The sequence below is a fragment of the Pavona decussata genome, unplaced genomic scaffold (genome assembly GCF_977016875.1).
Source record: "Pavona decussata unplaced genomic scaffold, jaPavDecu1.1 SCAFFOLD_16, whole genome shotgun sequence".
In the NCBI taxonomy this organism is placed as follows: Eukaryota; Metazoa; Cnidaria; class Anthozoa; order Scleractinia; family Agariciidae; genus Pavona; species Pavona decussata.
Window position 1 is genome coordinate 1,393,497 of NW_028145439.1, and position 21,481 is coordinate 1,414,977.

Below are 21,481 nucleotides of genomic sequence, written 5' to 3' on the forward strand. Positions count from 1 at the left end.
TTAAAACCCTTCTAAAAAACCGAATAGAACAAACAACAGAAAAATACCGCTAGCCCTAGAAAAAATAGCAGTTGCTACACAATTAAAACAATTACAAGCCTACGAGAGCAGCTAGACTATTGATATCATCGGCCTTTGCCAAGTAAAAGTTTTTCTTGAAAAACGAAAGAGAGGATTTCGATAAAAAGATAAATTTTCTCCATTTGGTAGATCCGTTTTTTTTATTGATAATGTGTCAAATAATCCTCTCGTTGTTTTTTGACTTTATGTGAGAGAGAAAATACACAGCCGGATTGAAACGTTAACGGCATTGATTTTGTCACATAAAAAAGCGACAATCTACGTGCTGCTGGGCGGATACTGAATTATTATATGAATTATAACCCCCCTCCCTTTCCAACCGTCTTTATGTTTTGACGCATGGCATTGTATATGAGATACGTAACGCTGGAGGTCCCGATCTCAAATCCTCTTTCTTAACACTGACTGAGTTTTTGAGTCCTTAGAACTCCTCAATTCAACGTCCAGTCGCTTTGGCAGTAAAAAGGGGTCCTAGAGCATCTATCTCTCATACATTTAGAAGCCTTGAAGGCAACTCTTTCCCGAGTAATTTTATTGTACGAATAGGTCTCAGCGGACCTATGGAATGCCAACATTTCAAATTCCCAAGAAGAAGAAGAATTTTTAAAGAATTAATCAACTCGGGAAAGTGTTGACTGAAGGAATTAAAACAGATAGAGGATCATAGAGGTAACACGATTTGGCCGATTTCTTTGGGGTCTCATTGCATGCGAGTTAACAATATGAGAACGGTTCTACCGGTTGCCACGCACGTCCTCCGCGATGCCAACGTCAGGATTCTCGGCTTGCTGCCTCAGGTCTAAATTATATTGTACAACAGCGATAAAGCCGCACCGCACGCTATGACTCGCAAAGGTTTCCCTGAGGGGGCGGGAGGGGGCGAGGGAGGTTACCTACCTGTTTCTAGCATTGTGTGCACTGCTTAATAAAAGAAAACACAAATTTCTTCAAAATATGCCTGAAGGGGCCTTTGTTAATATACTCGCTTTCAAATGATATGTGCAACGACATTGTTTTTGTAGCTTATTTTGCCAGGAACTAGTCCCTTCCTTTGGAAGCTGTCTTACCGATAAAAAAGTATATGTTTGTACGCTAAAAGCGAATGATGTTTTCATATTTCTTATTGCTTCTATTTTATCTCGTGTAAGTACTTAGTGTTCTGCTAACAATTGATTGCATTTTTTTATTTGTATACATACATGCTAGCCTTGAAATTAAGAATGGCCGCTGAGCGGTTAAGATATCTTTTGGTTTTAGCGAAGCTCGGCGCGCCGGAGGCGCGTTTGCGGAGCCCCATTGATAAGAGATTTTGGTAAACCCATGTATGCGAAAAATTTTGGTTATGACGTCACTGTCGGTCCGGCCTACGTACGTACGTACGTCCGCCCCTCTATGTAAGCCATTGTGAAATGTCACACTCAACCTGTGCGGCAACCTGCGTTTTTTCGACGGGAAGTGGGATGGCGTACTTCTTTTAGAAAACAAACGAGAATTTTGAAGAACACTGATTTCTTGTATTCATTGTCTGAATATGTTGTATAACTACATATGTCGAGAAAGCAGGCGACTAATAAGCAAATTTGAACACCGAGAGCAAAATGTCAGTTAAAAACAAACATGTGGTGAGCTGGGTGAGTAAGCAACTCGCAAGTCGCATAGAAATTAAATGCATTTTTGCAGGCAACTGTCGGTAATTTTCCATATTTAACATACTTCAAATTATACACAAATACTTAAATATTTGTGGCAAATCAAGGCAAATGTTCGTAGATAAATTAATTTTGAACATTTACAGAGTTATTCACAGAGTTATGTTTTGTGTTGGACTTGTGTAATTCATTTGCAGGGCCAATTGTAAACAGCAGTAAACGTTTAAATATTTCGGACCACAACCAAACAATATTTTTCCTGTATTCTCCTTTTGTTAATGTTTACTTATAGACTTGAATTATTTCTATAGGAGAAATATTCACAGAGTTATGTGTTGTTTTGAACATTTTGTGTTGGACTTCTCTAATTCATTCGCCATTCGCAGCGCATAAGTTTTGTAAACACGCTCTAATTTTAAGCGCTCACTGAAATATTTCGGACCACAACCAAACATTATTTTTCCTGTATTCCCCGTTTGTTTACGTTAACTAAGAGACTACAATTATTTCTGTAAGAGAAATATTCACAGAGTTATGAATTGTTTTGAACATTTTGTGCTGGACTTGCGTAATTCATTCGCAATTCAAAGACCGTAAGTTTTGAAAACACGCTTTAATTTTAAGCCCTCACTGAAATATTTCGGGCCAAAACCGAACATTATTTTCCTGTATTCTCCGTTTTTTAACGTTTACTAGGAGACTAGAATTATTTCTGTAAGAGAAATATTCACAGAGTTATGAATTGTTTTGAAAATTTTGTGTTGGGCTTTTTCTATTTATTCATTAGCCATTCGCAGCGCATAAGTTTTGTAAACACGCTCTAATTTTAAATTAAAGCGCTCACTGAAATATTTCGGGCCACAACCAAACATTATTTTTTCTGTATTTTCCGTTTGTTTACGTTTACTTAGAGACTACAATTATTTCTGTAAGAGAAATATTCGCAGAGTTATGAATTGTTTTAGACATTTTGTGCTGGACTTGCGTAATTCATTCGCAATTCAAAGACCGTAAGTTTTGTAAACACGCTCTAATTTTAAGCCCTCACTAAAATATTTCGGGCCAAAACCGAACATAATCTTTCCTGTATTCTCCGTTTTTTAACGTTTACTAGGAGACTAGAATTATTTCTGTAAGAGAAATATTCACAGAGTTATGAATTGTTTTGAAAATTTTGTGTTGGGCTTTTTCTATTTATTCATTAGCCATTCGCAGCGCATAAGTTTTGTAAACACGCTCTTATTTTAAATTAAAGAGTTCACTGAAATATTTCAGGCCACAACCAAACATTATTTTTTCCTGTATTCTCCTTTTGTTAACGTTTACTTAGAGACTATAATTATTTCTGTAAGAGAAATTGTAACCGCCGGAGGCAAACACTTCTATTCACGCAATTTATTCTAAACTCTTTTCACTTTGTCGACTGCCCGGGAGGGCTGAACATTGTAGCTTAACATTGTTACTGACGAGGCGAAGAAGGTTTAAACTGAAACATACAAACAAAGTCAACTTACAAAATGTACCAACTATAAGGTAAACAAACCGATAAAACCGATCGAAAATACAGCACACTTACATTGTTGCGGCGCGTTTAGACGAAACTTCCAGAGGAAATTGCTAGCAGACTGCAGTAACTGCGGAGCGCGGCTCGTTGAAAGTTCAACGTATAATGAACAGAAAATGTCATTTCAGCAAAGTGTCACTTGCAAAATGCAAATTATTAACCTAAATTCCCGCGCAAAAACAGGCCTAGGGGAATACTAATTGAGGCCATTATAACAATCGGGTGTTAGATCCAACAGAAATATTCACAGAGTTATGAGTTGTTTTGAAATTTTGTGTTGGATTTCACCAATTCATTCGTTTTGTGAACACTCTCTAATTTTAAGCGCTCACTGAAATATTTTGGACCACAACCAAACATTATTTTTCCTGTACCCTCCGTTTGCTAACGTTTACTTAGAGACTATAATTATTTCTGTAAGAGAAATATTCACAGAGTTATGAATTGCTTTGAACATTTTGTGCTGGACTTCTCTTATTCATTCGAAATTCGCAGCACATAAGTTTTGTAAACACGCTTTAATTTTAAGCGCTCACTGAAATATTTTGGGCCACAACCAAACATTATTTTTCCTGTATTCTCCGTTTATTAACGTTTACTAGGAGGCTAGATTTATTTCGTTAAGAGAAATATTGACCGATTTAATTTTAAGCGCTTACTGAAATATTTCGGACCACAACCAAACATTATTTTTCCTGTATTCTCTGTTTGGTATCGTTTACTTATAGACTTGAATATATCTGTAAGAGAAATATTTACAGAGTTATGAATTGTTTTGAAATTTTGTGTTGGACTTCACTAATTCATTCGCTATTCTCAGCGCATAAGTTTTGTAGACACGATCTAATTTTAAATTAAAGTGCTCACTGAAATATTTCGGACCACAACCAAACATTATTTTTCCTGAACCCTCCGTTTGCTAACGTTTACTTAGACACTATAATTATTTCTGTAAGAGAAATATTCACAGAGTTATGAATTGCTTTGAACATTTTGTGCCGGACTTCTCTAATTCATTCGTAATTCGCAGCGCATAAGTTTTGTAAACACGCTTTAATTTTAAGCGCTCACTGAAATATTTTGGGCCACAGCCAAACATTATTTTCCTGTATTCTTTTCTTAAATGTTAGTTAGAAACTAGAATTATTGCTTTAGGAGGAATATTCCTAGAGTCATTAATTGTTTTGAACATTTTGTGCTCGTCATTCGCAGTGCATATTTGTAAACAGTACTACTCGCCCTAATACGTTCAAATATTTCGAACCATAACCAAAGATTATTTTTCCTTTATTTCTTTTCTTGTAAGGTTTAATATGAGACTATAAATATTTCTGTACGAGGAATATTTACAAAGTAATAAATTTTGAAACTAATATTTTATTTTTATCCGAGCGACCAAATTGCACAAGTGGAAAGATCTAATTAGGCATTCATAAGAAATTGGGCTAATAAGGCTTTTCATAAGAAAACTTAAAGTGCCCCTAACCCTTCAATTTGTTTTCTTTTGGTAGATTTCCATATCTTTCAAGAACTCATTTTCGAAAAAAATTTTGAGAAATATTGAATTCTTTTTTTTTACGAGCGCTAGAAGTGAAGGCAGTCTTGTCGATATTTTCACCTATCGTTCGCATTAGTCCCCCACTCGGCCAAATGTGGAGCGTGACGTAAGAAAAGGACATCGTGCAAAAATATCCGAAGATTCGCGGTAATGCTTCAATTGTAAACAGAGAAAATGGTTGGAAAATGTGTGGTTTTTGGATGCAGCAACTCTCGAAATGTAGAGAAAGGAATCAGCATGCATAAGATTCCTTCTGAATCCTTCTGGTGTCCTTTTCTTACGTCACAGCTAAGAAAGTGTCAAATATCGGACGCTTCTCATTGGCTCGTTCCTAATGAGCCCACGAGAGAAAAATTTGTCCAGCGGGGCTTAAAGGGCGCAAAAATTTAAAAACTTCAGTAACTTTTAGCGCTCGTAAAATAAAAAGGATTCAATATTTCTCAAAAATTTTTTCGAAAATGAGTTCTTGAAAGATATGGAAATCTACCACGAGAAAACAAATTGAAGGGTTAGGGGCACTTTAAACCATCCCTAAACGTGCAAACAGACTCGATTCGACTAGCGAGCTCCCCTTAAAAGAATCATTTAGGCATGTTTGGTACTCAGTGTTGAATTAATCATGCATTTTAGTGCATCGGAACGCAGACAAGAGAGGATAGTATTTAATTTTAATTTTAATTTGTGTATTGATGCTTCAACTGATTATTTCACTGCTTTGTGTTCATCTGTGCTTTTAAACATGACTTGCTAGATATTATTTGCTTGTCATGATTTGCCCATTATTCACCCATGAAAATGCTTTTTCAGAGTAAACACTAAGTTATTGAAAAGTAAACGTTAACATTCTAATGTATTCCGCTAATCAAAATGTTTAAATCTGCAGATGGAAGCACTCAAGCAGGCAAAGAAGAGCATCCCAGATGGACGATGGTGGATTAAAGCGGATGGATGTGATGTGAGGAAAGGTTTCCGGGGAGTATGCGTGGTATTTGGTCTGGAGATGAAGATCTCGGAGATGGGTCTTTGCAAGCGTTGTGTAATGAGTACAAAGCAAGTTGCGCTCTTGTTAAGGGCATTGATACCCCAGGAAGGTCGAGAGTAGGGAAGGGTCTTTGTAGATCCCTCTTAGCAGAGGCTAAATTTCTATCAAGTGCTATGTACTCATCTGCATGGTTTTTAGGTTAAGCACAGAAGGGCGATATTCTGTAACAAATGGCAAAATGTTTTTGCTCGTTTTTTGTTTGTTTTGTAGTGCCGACATGACTTCTGAGAGAGTTTTATGTATAAGGTTATCGGGATAACCTCTGTAGCGTAATCTCTGTTTGAATAGAGTAATGTTTTCTTTAAATGTTGTTTTTGAAGATTTTGTTTTGAGAAGTCTAAAGGCTTCGCCTTTGATAAAGCCCGTACTGGAAAGTTTCTGTCGGTTTGAAGTGCGTGCGCACGTCAACAATAGATTGTTTAAATAAAGGAAAGTGATTTGGATGTTTGAAATTCTTTCCACGTGTTTGTTTAGTTTCGGTTCATGGACCGTAGAGAGTGCCTTATCCGTAGTTTGTTTTACAGCAGTGTTTTTTCGCGATTCAAGTCGTTGATTAATCCTGCGAAGTTTGATTGTGGTGATGTCTTTTGGAAGCACTGATGTGGATACAGTGATGAATGAAGAAGGACTACTCACTGTATCCACATCAGTGCTTCCAAAAGGTATTACCGCAATCAAACTTCGCAGAATTCAACAGCTTGAATCGCGAAAATGCACTGATGTAAAACAAACTACGAACAAGAAGTTGTTTTCAGCTTGTACTCGGACCATATTTGACTGCATGGTGCGTAAGCCTACGATCTTTTAGCAGTGATAACTTCCAGCATCGCTAACTCCCCAAAATCGATAGATATAGAGATATACACTCAGGAACTGAAAAATAGTTCAGGCTTCAGAAGTGATTCATCGTTTTTTTGCTACAGCTCTGTTTCGTATGGTCAGGAGCTGACCACACTCACCAGGCAACTTTAACGAATGACCGGTTAAGATTCAAAAGCTGGCTCTATAAAGTAATCAAAAACTGGCGATTTAAAACAAGCAGCTGCTAGGCGATAAAATACAATTCCACGTGCCATGATACAAACGGTTACGTTACGTTACACCAAAGGTTTTTGGTACATATGTATTTATATGAAGGCATGGATTTGTGAAATCATTCGAACTGGTGATTTAAAACAAGCGTTTGCTGGGCGATGAAACACTAATGCACGTGGCGTGATACAATTCACGTGCCATGATACAAACGGTTACTTTACGTTATTTGAGAGGTTTTGAGTACATATTTATTTCTGTGGGGGCACTTACTTGGTAATTCATTGCGTTTGTTCAGGCTACAAAGATCTTTTCTACAGATTAAAATAAACTTTTCGTGAAGACATAGGTTACATTTCTTGTCAGTGTTATTGTAGGGTTTGCACTTTTTGAGTACTTTCCATTTAATGCTAAACGTTTTGTTTGCGTCCTTCAGGGTCCATATATGTTTAGATAGTTCTGTGTTGCATTTCGTCTGTCGGCGTTTCGGAAGAATGTGTTGCGGTTTCGGTATAGTTCTTTAAAGTTTGATGCCAGTCCCACGTGCGATTCTGTTGTTGTTACCGTCGTTACCGTTGTTTGGCAGACCACATCGCTTGGAGGCATTTACCATCAAGTGGGCATTCTGCTTTCTTCCTGCAGTTGCAGCCCGGGTCATGATTTTGGTTTGGGGTCGTTGCTACATTTTAGAGTATCTGTTTGTTATGTAATGCGATGATGGTTTTCATGTTTGGCATTCATGAGCCGCTGAGTTATAGTGTGTCTGTTGAAGATCTTGTTTAATGGGTGGTTCTTAGGGAAGCATTTGTCGACGATGGATAAAAAGTTATGTACAATTGACAATTTTTAAATCTCCTATATTTAGCATACACTGACATAAACACTCTAATATTAACTTATCAATATTAGCTCAAATTCTTTTACTTAGATGTATTAACGATATGAAACATGATTTAGCCAAACAAAGCTCTGTAAGCTCTAGGGCACAAATTCAAGAAGTTTGTTGACATGACGGTTTCCTTCTTCTGATGACAAAATTGCAAGTACGTTCGAATAATTTGTCATGTGTGATGTATCCCTTAACCCGCCAACTTTTCTGAACGTACCTTGTTTCGCGTTTCGTAATAAAAATGCTCCACATGATAACCGATGAAGGTTCAGGATTTTTCCGGCGGAAAAATCAAACACGAGAATTGTCATCGCAGGACTGAGTGTGATACGATAGCGATCGCGTCACCGATTACATCTCTATAAAGTCAAATTGGAAAATTAAGTCTAATTGTGGTCACCCAAATCAAAGCTATTCAGCGGAACTTTCTTTTGGGGCTATTTTGATGTTTAACTTTTAAGTGTCTGGATGAAAACCTAAGGCGTGGATATTAAAATAAAAGCTAAAGAGCCGCAGTTTCAGTTCTCAAACGTTGAATTCGGCATTTCTAAAGATGACGTTCGAAAGTTTAAACGTGTTAATGGATCCTATTCACCTAAACATCGAGCACCTCTGTTGTCCTATTACTCCAAACATTCGCTAAGTCCGAGACTGTCTCTCTTTTCCCCTCTCCTCAGCGTGCACTTGCGATCGATCATTCGGTTCGACATGACCATTCTTCTGCTGTGAAACATTCTCGTTGCTTGCGGTGAGGTCTGTATTCGAATGTTTGCAATTCTTTAAATTTTCTAAGCATTCTGCAGCATATTGCGAAGGTCCCGAAGAATGCTGCAAAACCTCACTATACTTTTCTGTTTCGATTTCGCATTCGCGTTTTACATGCTCTCCATCTACATCATCTTGCGCGGAGTTAAATTCATTCGCGTGCTGTTCGTGGGACAAACCTTCCAAAGGTTCATGATTTCTCGCATAACTGTCACCCTCGTTGATTTGCCAATCAGAAGAGACCGAATGCACCATGTTCAAGCTACCTCCTCTTCTCTTATGCTATATCCACGGGCTTTAATCCTTACGTGTTCGCTTTCTTTGCCACTCGTCATGCTACTATTGCCATCACCTTTTTGTTCTAACGACTCCAGAACCCTCTCTGTGCTGAGGGAAACCGTTCACGAACGCTTCACAACCGACGCCAAATGTTTTGATTCGAAAGAATAGCGACTCGCAGAACACATCGGGGAAAGGGAGGGGGAAGGGCTAAGGAAGCGAAAAAAAAAAAATGAGGGAGTTCGGGGATCTCCCCTCCCCTTCCCCGATTACTTAACTCGGCGCCTCACGGCCCGAGTACAAAGAACGCGAAGAATTTAATAACGAGACCGAAAACTGAACTCATGCCACCCGAGTACAAAAAACGAGACCGAGAACAATAACTCGTGGCCCGAAGTCTTATCTCTCCGCCGATCGCGACCCCAAAAATAAAAAAGAATTTGATAAGGCTACCGAAACCTTAACTCGTGCCGCCTTACGGCCCGAGTAATAAGACACTCTCTACGGTCTATGGACCGAAACTAAACGAACATGTGTAAAGAATTTCAACATCCAAAACACTTTTTTTTACACATGTGTACACAAGGGCGAGAGATTTAGAAAAAAGAATGTATTCTTGACGTGTGTACGCACTTCAAACCGACAGAAACTTTCCGATACAGGCTTTATAAAAAAAAACCGACAGAAACTTTCCGGCAATACAGGCTCGCCTTTGATAGACTTCTCAAAAAAGACTTCTCAAAAAAAATCTTCAAAAACAACATTTGAAGAAGTAATTGCTCTATTCAAACAGAGATTACGCTACAGAGGTTACCCCGATAACCTTATAGATAAAACTCTCTCAGAAGTCAATTTCAGCGAAAGAATGTCGGCACTACAATACAAACAAAAAACGCGCATAAACATTTTGCCGTTTGTTACGGAATATCGCCCTTCTGTGCCTAACCTGAAAACCATGCAGATGAGTAAATGGCACTTGATAAAAAATCAGCCTCTGCCAAGAGGGATCTACAAAGACCCTTCCCTACTTTCGTACAGGAAAAGGGGAGATCTTTGAAAGACGTACTCGTAACAGCAAATTGTCTTTGAAGGTCATATTCTTCTTATCTCGACCAATAGAAGCCGTGCTTGGCCTGTCATCATTATTTTGCCATCTTTGTTATATTCAGTACGTCCTGTACTTGACAATATGAGAATTAGCATTGATAATTGGGGGCAGTCACCAGCATTACAAGTGGAAGAAATCTTGAATTTGAACAATGGATCCATCGCCAGTTGGCACCTGTGACTACAAGTAACATTGAGGCGGTGGCAAACGAGGACCCATTGTACCGGACATATTGTTGCTCATGATGTTTCCTTGCGCGAGCAAACGAGAAAATGTTTGTTGCGGACACAAAATGTTTTTGACAAGAAATCAGAAACATTTTTTGTGCCTCCGCAGCAAAGTTTGTCGGCAACAATGTTGCGTGCGGGTGGGCAAACGGAAACATTTGTGTCGGCAACAACGTGTCCGCCACAGTATGTCCTCGTTGGGCACCCCCTTATCTCAACACGACACACATCACAACATAACATTTCATACTAATTTATTCATACAAATACATCAAAAAGATATCAGGCGGATATTAAAATAAGGTTATTTTTGGGGCTTTTTGCAAATAATTGAAAAGAATGGTTCGCACGAGTACGGTTATGTATTAATTAAAAAAAAAACTGCAGAAAATCACATTATTCGGACGTAATACAGTTTTATAACATTCTGCAAGTGGGATGAATTTTCGTTTCTATAAAGTAGGCCAATTCAATACGTTGAGACGATCTTACTTCATTTTTCCGGCCAGTTATCAGACGCTAATTTAAGTAACATAACGTAATGTTACTGAAGTTAATAGTTCCCCTTTTCGTGACCTTATCAAAGTGCGCTAAGTTCCCCAAAGTGCCTTATCTCTCTCTCTCTCTCTCTCTCTCTCTCTCTCTCTCTCTCTCTCTCTCTCTCTCTCTCTCTCTCTCTCTCTCTCTCTCTCTCTCTCTCTCTCTCTCTCTCTCTCTCTCTCTCTCTCTCTCAAAGGTTTCCGCATTGTCTCCAACCGGGATCACATAGGAGGATACTTGAAAACGTCCGAAAAGTACACCACGGGGCTTTACGTTCAAATCACTGAGTGTCCTGTGGCGACCTGAGCTATCTGGTAAGGCGAAGGACTGAGCAAAAATAGTGGCCTGGAATAAGGCGGTGCAATCCCATTCATTGTAAGACAGGTGTGTAGGAACGCGGGTTGTACCAACCTCTGTGGACACAAATAGATTTCTCACAGCAAGGGAGTCATCCCAGAGCTGGAATCCCGGGCGATGTCCAAAGCTGTTGTCCCAAATGGTTTTGAAAGTCTGACGTAACGCTTTGGGGAATTCATTTAAAACGAGGGATGAAAACTTGAAGTAATTTAATTCTTCGTCTCGATAAGGCCGCAGCGCCATCTCGTACCAACACCTGTTGCAAACGATACTCAGGGATCCAACTGGTCTTGAATTAACTGAAACCAATGATACCAGAGAAATTTTGAAAAATACCTACTTTTTTGGCATTTTGAATTATTCATTCAAACTGACGTGCATGTCTCGATTCAGACCTTTAAATCACTGGTCAAGAGCCCCTTAGATTGTCTGAAAGCATGCATTCCTAAATAATTCTTTGACCTTGCAAAAAAATTTGGCCTTTTTACCCTTCTCGTCAGTCGCTAACAAATGTTGAACACCTGTGGCCAAGTTGATTAAAAATTCGTCTAGTTCAGGTATGAATTCCAAGATCTTTTCGAATGATATTAAATGTTGTTACCTTAAGGTCTCTCACAGCAGTTTCCAGCATTTACATTTTGAGAGATGAACACTACCACTTTTTATCAATTGATACAACGATACTGGTATCAAACGAATACATGATCATTGGCAAACACGTCATGGTCATTTTCTCGACTTAATAGCTTACAATGAAAGCATAGCCTGTTTAAAAAAAACCCCGTTTTTTAGCTTTATGTGGTTACAATTTAACAACAAGCCTTGTGACCCTCATTTATTTATGGCACCGTGATCAGCTGCAAGTTTTGTAAAGGGGTTCTAAGCCACCTGTTTTTAACAGGTTATACTGTTGCTATGGTAACCTATCAAGTTACCATAATCCCGTTCATCTACTGTGCTGTAAAGCATAAGCAAGAGGTGACATACGCAGGCGCAGTGAATTAAAATTTTGGCGCCAAAATTTTAAACCAAGGTGGCGGACGCCGAGGAAGTATTCAGCGACGAGGAGAGGTTGTTGCTTGTTCTTCTCTTGTGCTTAAGCTTGCGTTATCCTGGTTTACACGGGCGACGCAACAATGCAAAGATAAGTGCAAGCACAAGTAAAACGAACTATTTCCTTTTCTTGTTCTTGCGTTTATGCTTGCGCTTATGCCTGCGTCGTCCCCGGTTTACACGTTGGTTTCTTGTGCTTATGCTTGTGTCGTACATGTAAACAAGCCTTTAGGGCCGATTATTTATATAGATCTTGTTGTAAGACTGAATCGAGCTTTAAACGAAGACTTCAGAAATCACGGCTACTGAGCTTAGCTAAGCTTGGTCTTAACGGAATTATTAGAACGTATGACTTCACCTTGGTTACCAAGATTGTATGTTCATGCACTGCATATATTGTCGCGCATTTCATGATTAAACATGCCTGAAATAAAGTACGGCCAACAAATTTTAGATGAAGGAAGAAAAATTTCTCATCGCAGTATTCAGCTTTGGGTTTTCGGACACTGAAAATAAGGGCTACGATAGCACTAGCAAGAACAAAAATTATTAGAGAGTAATTTGAGAGCGCTTTGACGCGACTGATCCAAGTCAAAGGGATTTGAAGGCACTGCCAGGGCTGAGTTGCTCGAAGCATGGTTAGTGCTAACCATTGGTTAAGAGGTATTAAAACCTCTAGGTTGTCATGGTATTTAACCCGGGTTAGCGCTAACCATGCTTCGAGCAACTGGTTCCAGGAAGCTAAAAAATATTAAAAGTCCCGGCAGAGAAAGAGTTTGACAAGCACGGGAGACAATGAGCACTTGGCTGCAAATACGACACTGGCAACTGGAATTGTAGACTACAAAACAGTCGTTTTTTTCTTTTATTATTTTTTTCTCTTAAGTCGATCGAAAGCCGCTAAGCGTCTCTCCCCAGTCCCACTCTCTGTTTATACACTCGCTCTAGACCTTTCGTGTGAATACCGCGCGCATACAAATGACAGACCAATGCAAAATATACGTAGTTTTGTAGTCATCTGGAACTGAAGGTTACCCTTTTTAAAGGCAATCAAACAGACTTGCCACTGATTGCTTCCAGAAGGGAAACCGGTTCCGAAAATCTGCGTGGTCTGCTTCTGGTTTTAACTCTTCCCTTCCTGTCTGTTTATTTTAAATTTTTCTTATGTAGTGGGTACGCAGTAATTGGCTTGCGCTGTTGCGCTTACCCTGCCATATTGTGTTCTTATTGTATTCTGTAAGTTGTTGATCACTATTGTAACGTATTATCTGTTGGCGAACTAATAAAATAAAATAAAATAAAATAAATAAAGAAATTGATTGACTCTATTGACTGAAAGCATGCACACCTAAATATTACTTTGACCTTGCAAAAAAGTTTGGCCTTTCTACCCTTCTCATCAGTCGCTAACAAATGTTGAATATCTGAAGCCGAGTTGATTAAAAGTTCGTCTAGTTTAGGTTTGAATTCCAAGATCTTTTCGAATGATATTAATTTTTGTTACCTTAGGTCTCTCACAGCAGTTTCCAGCATTTATATTTTGAGAGATGAACACTACCACATTTTATCAGTTGATATAACAATAATGGTATCAAACGAGTATCTAATCATTGGGAAACAAGTCATGATCACCATGAAAAGCATAACCTGATTAAAAAAACAAAACCTTTTTTGGCTTTACGTAGTTACAATTTAAATACAAGTTAGGTGACCCCCATTTGTTTATGGCACCGTTATCAGCTGCAAGTTTTTCAAAGTTTAAAAAACAAGTATAAGGAAGGGTTCTTAGCCACCTGTTTTTAACTGGTTATATTGTTGCTATGGCAACCTATCAAGTTACCGTAATCCCGTTCATCTACTGTCCTGTTGCCGAGACGTGTTTGCACCCTTACGAAGGTGCCGTTGAAAACCATGACAAGGTCCACTGCGTATTTTGACAAATCATAACTTTCCTCGCTTTTAGTCCACGTTACAAATTTCAACCAAATGTTAGTGAAAGCAATTAAAATAACAAAGTGAAGACTAAGATCTTTTTGCAAATTCAAGATTAAAGTGACCAATACAAAACCGTGTACAGCCACCTTAAACTTCGCCTGGATGTCCGATGGGAGTGCGCATGCTTATACACGTTGTACAAGGGAGGGGAGGGGGCCATATAATCTACACACACTGAGAGCCTTGTAAACTAAGCCGGATTATTCAAATCAGATTTGCCCGTGTCATTCACAGTTTACTGCAAACAATCCAAGTCATCATCATTACTGGGTCATATAAAACTAAATCAGTAATCTTGAAAAACAACCTTCCAGTTGAACTTGCGTTTCAGTCCTTTGCATTAATTTCAATCATAACGTACCGTTGTTAAACAGTTTGAAAACTTGTCGTAATAACGCAGGTCTTGACGGAGGAGCAATTCTCAGTCTAAGTTTGCAGATAAAGACGAAATTATGTGCGCATGTAAGCACTTATTTACAAGAGCTTCCGTTTTATTTTGAGCAACAGAATACAGACACTCCCTTTACTTCGGACATCCTGGGGACCGCGATTCAGTGTCTTTAACAGCGAGAGTCCGTAATATCGGAAATTTATTTCAGTCAAATGTCTGTAATTTATTTTTGGAAGGGAATTTAGCTGCTGTCTGTATTATCGGTGTGTCCATAATAGCAAGGTGTCCCGCAAGGCGAGAGTTGACCATAATTACATAAAAAGAAATACCTGCTCTTTCAGGATTCGTATAGTTTAGTACAGTGACTCGTGTGCGAAGCTCAAAGGCCTTCCTCTGCTTTAAAATTCGCTTTGACAGCATTTCGGTTCCTCGAAGGTCAGGCGACTTTCGAAGACGACAGGCCGGAAGCTGCAAGTTCTGTTTTGAAACAATGAAGCCCCACTTTTCCTCATTAAAGGATACAAAACTCCAATGTAACCTTTTGAGACAGGCCTGGGAACCTTCTTTATGCCGCAAAAAACTGAGTAAGATTCAACTTCAAACATTCGAGGATCTAGCGGCACGGATCAAAGATCAATTTAGCCTTCGTCAAGGACTACACCAGGGAGTTTTCTAAATAATTCTATACTAAAACTGATAAGCTGTACCTTCATAAGCCTTTAAGCTATACAAAACATACAATACCTGAATGAACGGCTCCAGTCTTGAGAAATCTGTTAGGGAACACTTTAAACGGCGGTTTATTACTCCACCTCAAAGCAAATGTCTTGCAAACTCATATGATTTACATTCCGAAAATGCCGACAAATAATGCAGCGAAATACAGCGTGACTCCTTCAGGCAATTTGCTTAATAGTTAGACCCTTGACAATAGTGGGGTTTTCTGGCGTATCGAAACTGAAAATTCCAAACTATATACGTCAGCGGAGAATTTATAAGTGTCATTTGCGATGGACGCCACGGTGTGTAAAAACAAAATCATAATGAAAACAAATTTTCACGAATCGCCTGCGCGGGAGAAACCTCCAATAAACGGGCTACGCGGGTTCAAAGTACATGTGTTCAATCTCATAATCTTCACTGATTTTAGCAGCTTTAAGGCTGGTTTACATGTGCGATAAGCTTAAACACGGGGTGACATACCCAGGCGCAGTAAATTAAAATTTTGGCGCCAAAATGTTAAATCCAAGACGGCGGACGCCGAGGAGGTATTCAGCAACAAGCCTTGTTGTTCTCTTGCGCTTAAGCCTTCGTTTTCCCGTTTTCAAGAGTGACGCAACGACGCAAATATAAGTGCAAACACAAGTAAAATTAACGATTTCCTTTTCTTGTGCTTGCGTTTATGCTTGCGCTTATGTTTGCGTCGCCCCCGCTGGTTTACACGTTGGTTTCTTGTGCTTATGCTTGCGTCGTACGTGTAAACCAGCCTTTAGGGTCGCTTATATTTATAGATATGGTTGTAGACTGAATCGAACTTTAAATGAGGACTCCAGAAATCACAGCTACTGAGCTTAGCTAAGCTTGGTCTTAACGGCATTATTAGAACATGGGGTAGCCGCAGCACATGAAGTCTACAACTAACCGTGGCTTAACAAGTACGGTTATTGTTTTACCAAGATTGTATGTTAATGCACTGCATACATTATTGCGCATTTCATGATTTAACATGTTTAAAGTAAAGTACGGTCAACAAATTTTAGATAAAGGAAGAAAAATTTCTCATTGCAGTATTCAGCTTTGGGTTTTCGGACACTGAAAATAAGGGCTACGATAGCACTAGCAAGAACAAAAATTATTAGAGAGTAATTTGAGAGCGCTTCGACGAGACGATACAAAGTCAAAGTGATTTGAAGGCACTGCCAGGATGCTAAAAATAATAATAAAAAACCGGACAGAGAAAGAGTTTGACGAGCACGGGAGACAATGAGCACTTGGCTGCAAATACGACAGCGTGGTAGTCTTCACTGGCAACTGGAATTGTAGACCACAAAACAGTCGTATTTTTCTTTTATTACTTTTTTCTCTTAAATCGATCGAAATGCGTTAAGCCTCTTTTCCCAGTCCCACTCTATGTCTATACACTCGCTAAAGACCTTCCGTGTGAACACTGCACGCATCCGAATGACAGAACAACGTAAATTTTACAATAACTGTCCAAATTCTCGCGCGCTGATTGCCCGTAGCTATTGTCTATAAGAGTACAGACAATAAAAATGACGCCAGCCAATTCCGCTCGTACTTTTTCCATGTCATTGAAAACAACAAATCGACGGCAGTTTTCTATGATCTATACCCTTATAGACCATGAAATGACGCCATAAAATGTCCAAAACTTGGCAGTGAAACCAATCGCCTGCGGCTCGTGGTTCCACTTGAGTTTTGAGCATTTTTTGACGTCATTTTATGGTCTATAAGAGTATAGACCATAGAAAACTGCCGTCGATTTGTTAAATGTACGACGGTTTTGCAGTCCACTGGAACTGAAGGTTACCCTACTTCTAGTTTTAACTTTACCTTCCCTGTCTGTTTATTTTAAAATTTTTCTTATGAACTGGGTCCGCAGTAATTGGCTTGCGCTGTTGCGGGTTCCTTCCATATTGTGTTCTTAATTCTTTATGCCGCAAAAAACTGAGTAAGATTCAACTTCAAACATTAGAGGATCTAGCGGCACGGATGAAAGATCAATTTAGCCTTCGTCAAGGACTACACCAGGGACTTTTCTAAATAATTCTATGCTAAAACTGATAAGCTGTACCTTCATAAGCCTTTAAGCTATACAAAACATACAATACGTGAATGAACGGCTCCAGTCTTGAGAAAGCTGTTGGGGAACACTTTAAACGGCGGTTTATTACTCCACCTCAAAGCAAATGTCTTGCAAACTCTTATGAGTTACATTCCGAAAATGCCGACAAATAATGCAGCGAAATACAGCGTGACTCCTTCAGGCAATTTGCTTAATAGTTAGACCCTTGACAATAGTGGGGTTTTCTGGCGTATCGAAACTGAAAATTCCAAACTATATACGTCAGCGGAGAATTTATAAGTGTCATTTGCGATGGACGCGACGGTGTGTAAAAACAAAATCATAATAAAAACAAATTTTCGCGAATCGCCTGCGCAGGAGAAACCTCCAATAAACGGGCTACGCGGGTTCAAAGTACATGTGTTCAATCTCATAATCTTCACTGATTTTAGCAGCTTTAAGGCTGGTTTACATGTGCGATAAGCTTAAACACGGGGTGACATACCCAGGCGCAGTGAATTAAAATTTTGGCGCCAAAATGTTAAATCCAAGACGGCGGACGCCGAGGAGGTATTCAGCAACGAGCCTTGTTGTTCTCTTGTGCTTAAGCCTTCGTTTTCCCGTTTTCAAGAGTGACGCAACGACGCAAATATAAGTGCAAGCACAAGTAAAATTAACGATTTCCTTTTCTTGTGCTTGCGTTTATGCTTGCGCTCATGTTTGCGTCGCCCCCGGTGGTTTACACGTTGGTTTCTTGTGCTTATGAACTTTAAATGAGGACTCCAGAAATCACAGTTACTGAGCTTAGCTAAGCTTGGTCTTAACGGCATCATTAGAACACGGGGTAGCCGCAGCTCATGAAGTCTACAACTAACCGTGGCTTAACAAGTACGGTTATTGTTTTACCAAGATTGTATGTTAATGCACTGCATACGTTATTGCGCATTTCATGATTAAACATGTTTAAAGTAAAGTACGGTCAACAAATTTTAGATAAAGGAAGAAAAATTTCTCATTGCAGTATTCAGCTTTGGGTTTTCGGACACTGAAAATAAGGGCTACGATAGCACTAGCAAGAACAAAAATTATTAGAGTAATTTGAGAGCGCTTCGACGAGACGATACAAAGTCAAAGTGATTTGAAGGCACTGCCAGGATGCTAAAAATAATAATAAAAAACCGGACAGAGAAAGAGTTTGACGAGCACGGGAGACAATGAGCACTTGGCTGCAAATACGACAGTGTGGTAGTCTTCACTGGCAACTGGAATTGTAGACCACAAAACAGTCGTATTTTTCTTTTATTACTTTTTTCTCTTAAATCGATCGAAATGCGTTAAGCCTCTTTTCCCAGTCCCACTCTATGTCTATACACTCGCTAAAGACCTTCCGTGTGAAAACTGCACGCATCCGAATGACAGACCAACGTAAATTTTACAATAACTGTCCAAATTTTCGCGCGCTGATTGCCCGTAGCTATTGTCTATAAGAGTACGGACAATAAAAATGACGCCAGCCAATTCCGCTCGTACTTTTTCCATGTTATTGAAAAAAACAAATCGACGGCAGTTTTCTATGATCTATACCGTTATAGACCATGGAATGACGCCATAAAATGTCCAAAACTTAACAGTGAAACCAATCGCCTGCGGCTCGTGGTTCCACTTGAGTTTTGAGCATTTTTTGACGTCATTTTATGGTATATAAGAGTATAGACCATAGAAAACTGCCGTCGATTTGTTAAATGTACGACGGTTTTGCAGTCCACTGGAACTGAAGGTTACCCTACTTCTAGTTTTAACTTTACCTTCCCTGTCTGTTTATTTTAAAATTTTTCTTATGAACTGGGTCCGCAGTAATTGGCTTGCGCTGTTGCGGGTTCCTTCCATATTGTGTTCTTAATTCTTTATGCCGCAAAAAACTGAGTAAGATTCAACTTCAAACATTAGAGGATCTAGCGGCACGGATGAAAGATCAATTTAGCCTTCGTCAAGTTCTACACCAGGGACTTTTCTAAATAATTCTATACTAAAACTGATAAGCTGTACCTTCATAAGCCTTTAAGCTATACAAAACATACAATACCTGAATGAACGGCTCCAGTCTTGAGAAAGCTGTTGGGGAACACTTTAAACGGCGGTTTATTACTCCACCTCAAAGCAAATGTCTTGCAAACTCTTATGAGTTACATTCCGAAAATGCCGACAAATAATGCAGCGAAATACAGCGTGACTCCTTCAGGCAATTTGCTTAGTAGTTAGACCCTTGACAATAGTGGGGTTTTCTGGCGTATCGAAACTGAAAATTCCAAACTATATACGTCAGCGGAGAATTTATAAGTGTCATTTGCGATGGACGCGACGGTGTGTAAAAACAAAATCATAATGAAAACAAATTTTCGCGAATCGCCTGCGCGGGAGAAACCTCCAATAAACGGGCTACGCGGGTTCAAAGTACATGTGTTCAATCTCATAATCTTCACTGATTTTAGCAGCTTTAAGGCTGGTTTAAATGGGCGATAAGCTTAAACACGGGGTGACATACCCAGGCGCAGTAAATTAAAATTTTGGCGCCAAAATGTTAAATCCAAGACGGCGGACGCCGAGGATGTATTCAGCAACGAGCCTTGTTGTTCTCTTGTGCTTAAGCCTTCGTTTTCCCATTTTCAAGAGTGACGCAACGACGCAAATATAAGTGCAAGCACAAGTAAAATTAACGATTTTCTTTTCTTGTGCTTGCGTTTATGCTTGCGCTTATGTTTGCGTCGCCCCCGGTGGTTTACACGTTGGTTTCTTGTGCTTATGCTTGCGTCGTACGTGTAAACCAGCCTTTAGGGTCGCTTATATTTATAGATCTGGTTGTAGACTGAATCGAACTTTAAATGAGGACTCCAGAAATCACAGCTACTGAGCTTAGCTAAGCTTGGTCTTAACGGCATTATTAGAACATGGGGTAGCCGCAGCTCATGAAGTCTACAACTAACCGTGGCTTAGCAAGTACGGTTATTGTTTTACCAAGATTGTATGTTAATGCACTGCATACGTTATTGCGCATTTCATGATTAAACATGTTTAAAGTAAAGTACGGTCAACAAATTTTAGATAAAGGAAGAAAAATTTCTCATTGCAGTATTCAGCTTTGGGTTTTCGGACACTGAAAATAAGGGCTACGATAGCACTAGCAAGAACAAAAATTATTAGAGTAATTTGAGAGCGCTTCGACGAGACGATACAAAGTCAAAGTGATTTGAAGGCACTGCCAGGATGCTAAAAATAATAATAAAAAACCGGACAGAGAAAGAGTGTGACGAGCACGAGAGACAATGAGCACTTGGCTGCAAATACGACAGCGTGGTAGTCTTCACTGGCAACTGGAATTGTAAACCACAAAACAGTCGTATTTTTCTTTTATTACTTTTTTCTCTTAAATCGATCGAAATGCGTTAAGCCTCTTTTCCCAGTCCCACTCTATGTCTATACACTCGCTAAAGACCTTCCGTGTGAAAACTGCACGCATCCGAATGACAGACCAACGTAAATTTTACAATAACTGTCCAAATTTTCGCGCGCTGATTGCCCGTAGCTATTGTCTATAAGAGTACGGACAATAAAAATGACGCCAGCCAATTCCGCTCGTACTTTTTCCATGTTATTGAAAAAAACAAATCGACGGCAGTTTTCTATGATCTATACCCTTATAGACCATGAATTGACGCCATAAAATGTCCAAAACTTGGCAGTGAAACCAATCGCCTGCGGCTCGTGGTTCCACTTTAGTTTTGAGTATTTTTGACGTCATTTTATGGTCTATAAGAGTATAGACCATAGAAAACTACCGTCGATTTGTTAAATGTACGACGGTTTTGCAGTCCACTGGAACTGGAGGTTACCCTACTTCTAATTTTAACTTTACCTTCCCTGTCTGTTTATTTTAAAATTTTTTTTTATGAACTGGGTCCGCAGTAATTGGCTTGCGCTGTTGCGGGTTCCTTCCATATTGTGTTCTTAATGTATCCTGTAAGTTGTTGATCATTATTGTAACGTATTTTCTGTTGGCGAAGCTAATAAAATAAATAAATAAATAAATGTTGTTTAAATAAGCAGTGGCATATCGGGAAAATCCCTGGGCTTAGACCTCAACGATGATT